The following is a 5,067-nucleotide window of genomic DNA, read 5'->3' as shown; positions in this document are numbered from 1 at the left end:
TGTTTATAGCAGCACTAGCAACAATAGCCAAAGTATGGAAAGAGCCCAAATGTCCATCAATGGATGAATGAATAAAGAAGATGTGGTATATATACACAATGGAGTATTATTCGGCAATCAAAAAGAATGAAATCTTTCCATTTGCAACTATGTGGATGGAACTGGAGGGTATTATGCTAAGTGAAATTAGTCAGTCAGAGAAAGACAAAAATCATATGATTTCACTCATATGAGGACTTTAAGAGACAAAACAGATGAACGTAAGGGAAGGGAAACAAAAATAATATAAAAGCAGGGAGGGGGACAAAACAGAAGAGACTCATAAATATGGAGAACAGACTGAGGGTTACAACAGGAGGGGTTGTGGGAAGGGGGATGGGCTAAATGGGTAAGGGGCACTAAGGAGTCTACTCCTGAAATCATTGTTGCACTATATGCTAGCTAATTTGGATGTAAATTTAAAAAATAAATAAATAAAATTAAAAATAAATAAATAAAAGAACATAGAGAGGGTAAGAATGGAGGCTTAAATTCCAATTGTGGCCACGATTTCCACTCTGGGAATAGCCCAAAACAGCAGGAAGAGGCCAGCCAGTCCTTCCAAGGGCAGCAGCTCGGGGGTTACAATGCCAGGAAGAAGAAAGAAAGTGTCTGCCTCTAGCTTTAGGTGGGGTATTAGCAGGGAAGCTGTGAGTGAAAATAAAGTGGTGCCCTCTGATTTCAGTACAGGATCTATGGAAAAAGCTGCCAAGCTATTGCCATTTAAGGATCCAAACTCTGTGTGCACTCTGGCCATGGCGGCGCGGTAGCTGGCAAGAACAGAACCTGGAAGAACCTGAAACAAATTCTCGCTTCTGAAAGGGCATTGCTGTGGCAACTGAAGGATCCTAACTACTTCAGTATTGATTGATGCTCCTCCATCCTTTAAACCAGCTAAGCTATTCTGATGGTTCAGGTCTTCTTGCCAACTACTCTGACCCCCCAGATAAAGCACCATTGAAGCATTTTCCTATATTTGGAGGCTGCCATCCGACATCATCACTGGTTAAACTAGCCCTGAAGAAGGCCACAAGCATCGTTTCCTGAGCCTTGAAAAATGGAGACGAAGTGGGAAACCGTTTCAAAGGCAAACTTTGCACTCATGGTTTTGTTTCAGGGAAATAAATGTATTCTGCTGTCAATCTGGAAATGTCAGTGCTCTGCCTTGGAAAAAATGTTTGGCTTTCAGGTTTTTTTCCCATTTTCCCTCCAAGGGAGGGATTTCCTGTTGAATGAAATTATACTTCAGAGGCATCTGGCTGGCTCAGTTGGTAGAGCGTGCAACTCTTGGTCTCGGGGTTGTGAGTTCGAGCACCACATCTGGTGTAGGGATCACTTAAAAAATAAAATCTTTAGAGGCGCCTGGTGGCTCAGTCAATTTAGTGTCTGATTTTTTTTTTTTTTTTTTTTTGAGTGGATTCTTTCTTTCAGAGAGAGAGGACGCAAGTGAGTGAGGAGAGAGAGAGAATTCCACAAGGGGCAGAGACAGAGAGAGAAGCAAGCTCATTGAAGTGGGGCTCAAGCTCACCCAAAGCAAGTCTGAACTCACGAACCATGAGATCATGACCTGAGCCAAAGTCAGATGCTTAACTGACTGAGCCACCCAGACGCCCAAGTCAGATGCTTAGCAGACTGAGCCACCCAGGCGCCCAAGTGTCTGACTCTTGATATCTGCTCAGATCATTATTTTATGGTCGTGGGATCAAGAGCTGTGTCAGGCTTGTGCTAAGCTTGGAACCTACTTGGGAAACTCTCTCTGCCCCTTACCTGTTCTCTCTCTCAAAATAAATAAGTAAACTTAAAAATAAATAAATAAAATATTTAGGTGCACCTGTGTGACTCAGTCGGTTGGGTGTCCAACTCCTGATTTCAGATCATCGGGCTCTGTGCTCTCAGTGCTTGCTTGGGATTCTCTCTCCCTCTCTGCCCCTCCTGCACGCTCTCTCTCTCTCTCTCTCTCTCATTCTCTCAAAATAAGTAAATAAACAATAAAAACAAAAACAAAAACAAAACAAAAAAATGAAATCTTAAAAAAAATATTTTTAATTATATTTCAGTTGTTGACTCAAGTATAATCATTTGACAAGAAAAAAAAAAAGAATATAGAAGGCACCTAAAAATATTGACCTACAATGACTAACACCAACACATATTCTAGTAAATTTAAAGACTTTAAAGAAAAAAAATCCTTTGACCAGACAAAAAGAGCATAGACTCATAAGGGTCAAATTAGATACTTGTCAGATGTTTTGACAGCAATGTTTTATGCAAGAAGAAAAGGAAGTTAATGTATTTTAAATATTTAAGACACGGACATGTGAGCTAAAGCAAACTAAACTTCAACTATAATGGACACAGACAAATTATTATCAATATGCAGGAACTCAGGGAACATTGTTCCCATGAGTCCTCCCTAAGAAGCCCACTGGAGAACGCACTTCAGACAACCAAACTGTCTGGAGAGAAAACAACATATGGGCTCTAAGTAAACATTATTAATGACTTATTAATTACTTATAGAACTGAGACTAAATGAAGGTTCAAAGAGAAAGTATAGTATATAAAGGCCATATGATCTAACAGTGTAGATATTATAACCATAAAGAAATAGGGGCTCCTGGGTGGCTTAGTTGGTTAAGCGTCCAACTTCAGCTCAGGTCATGATCTCATGGTTGGTGGATTCGAGCCCCACATCAGGCTCTGTGCTGACAGCTTGGAGCCTGGAGCCTGTTTTAGATTCTGTGTCTCCCTCTTTCTCTGCCCCTCCCCCACTCATGCTCTGTCTCACTCTCTCTCCCTCTCAAAAATAAACATTAAAAAAATAAAAACAAAAAGAAATGGGAAGAGAATGGGGACAGTATTTGCAAAAAAAAAAAGAAAAAAGTATTGGTTTTCAGCAATCATAATTGATGGAGGTAGTATTACTAGTCATTCTGAGACTATTTCATGTGTAATATGGGTTAAAGCAAATGAGTAACTCTGAAATATTCCAATTCTCTCATTTCTGTGCCCTTTAAGAACCATGTTTTTTTGTTTGTTTTTTTTTAAAGAAGTCCAAGAATGCTGAGCTCCTGGCCTCTGAGTGGAGGTCCACCACCTGGATTGGGAAGTTCTGGAGACTGAATTTATGCCACAAAGCTCTGACTCCACATTCAGCTCTCAGGGGCAGCAGGTTGGAGCTTCAGAGCACAGCCCCCGCCCGTTCTGCCCAGAATCCATGACCACCTGCCAAGATGTGGCCGGATGGTACACACCAGTCCTGGTACATGGGGTCATCATGGTTGGAGACACTTTCCCAAGAAGCTGCCCTGATCCTATAACCAGGCCCTTCTCTCTGACATGAAGAAGCTTACATGAGGCACAGGGTTTGGTTGGCTGGAGACATTATTATTATTATTATTATTATTATTATTAATGTTTATTTTTGAGAGAGAGAGAGCACGCATGCATGCACGCACAAGTGGGGTAAGGGTAGAGAGAGAGGGAAAGAATTCCAAGCAGGCTCTCTGCTGTCAGCACAGAGTCTGCCAAGGGACTTAAACTCACAAACCTGTGAGATCATGACCTGAGCCAAGATCAAGAGTCAGACACTTCACTGACTGAGCCACCCAGGCGCCCTAAGGAGGCTTTTGATACAATAAGTTTGTTTCATTGTTTTTTTTTTTTCAATGCTGGAATCATCTCCAATTTGGTCATTATTTTGGCCAGAGCAAAATACCAGGTGAAATTTTGAAAAGAAAGAAAACTGTCCCATTAGGGATTAAAAGACAGTCAGGGCTCACCATTTCTGTAAATCTTCTATGACTTGAGTTGATGTGGAATTCATATGGAAGATGAACATGCCATTTGCCCTGTAATGCAGGGCTGGCTTTACAGGCTGGCAATCTGTGCAATCATGCAGTCACTTAGCAGGGCCCGTGCTGGGGCGTCTGGCTGTGTCAGTAGGAAGAGCAAGCAACTATTGAACTTGGGGTTCTGAGTTTCAGCTCCACGTTGGGTGCAGATTACTAGAAAAAATAAATAATAATAATAAAGAAGAGAATTCCAAGCAGGCCAGGAATCCCAAGCAGGAGCCAGACATAGGGCTCGATCCTACAATCCTGGGATCATGAGCTGAGCTGAAATCAAGAGTTGGACACTTGGCCCAGACACCCTGGTTCATTATAATATTTAAAAGCTTTATTGAGGTATAACTGACATACAATAAATTGCAAGTGTATAAGTTGATAAGCTCTGACATATGTATTTAAAACTATCATTACAGGGGCGCCTGGGTGGCTCAGTCGGTTAAGCGGCCGACTTTGGCTCAGGTCATGATCTCGAGGTCTGTTTGAGCCCTGCGTCGGGCTCTGTGCTGACCGCTCAGAGCCTGGAGCCTGTTTCAGATTCTGTGTCTCCCTCTCTCTGACCCTCCCCCGTTCATGCTCTGTCTCTCTCTGTCTCAAAAATGAATAAACGGTAAAAAAAATAAAAATAAATAAAAATAAATAAATAACATTAAAAAAAATAAAACTATCATTACAATCAAGATAATGAACATATCTATGACCCCCAAAGTTTCCTTTGGAGCACTCATTTCTTTTTTTTTTAATAGTTTTTTAATGTTTATTTATTTATTTTGAGAGGGAGAGGGAGGTAGCAAGCATGAGTGGGGGGGGGAGCAGAGAGAGAGGGAGAGAGAGAATCTCAATCAGGCTCTGCGTGCCCAACATGGGGCTTGAACTCACGAACTGTGAAATTATGACCTGAGCTGAAATCAAGAGTCCAACGTTTAACCGACTGAGCCATCTCGGTGCCCCTCAGGAGCACTCATTTCTAATGCATCACTTGAGTATGGCTACTTTCGGGGGCAACTGCTCACTGGGGTGGACCATCTGGTGTGGGCGGCCCAATGGTGGCAGTGGTGCTGCCTTAGTGGTGGTTATGGGGGCTGCCACTTACTCTCTCAGATTTCACTTATGGCTAGTTCCTTCTCATTTTGGGCACGAACCAGGATGTTACTCTCAGAAGGCCACTCTGACACCTCCA

The 5,067-nt window shown here is 42.2% G+C and overlaps 1 pseudogene; it reads left to right on the top strand.

Annotated features, from left to right (window-relative positions):
* The first annotated feature begins 518 nt into the window (after positions 1–518).
* Positions 519–1,086, top strand: LOC122225415 (annotated as a pseudogene).
* Positions 1,087–5,067: the final 3,981 nt, after the last annotated feature.

Source organism: Panthera leo, chromosome B4 (assembly GCF_018350215.1).
Source record: "Panthera leo isolate Ple1 chromosome B4, P.leo_Ple1_pat1.1, whole genome shotgun sequence".
NCBI lineage: Eukaryota > Metazoa > Chordata > Mammalia > Carnivora > Felidae > Panthera > Panthera leo.
The sequence above is the reverse complement of the archived record's forward strand: the minus strand, read 5'-3'. Positions and strand labels throughout refer to the sequence as shown.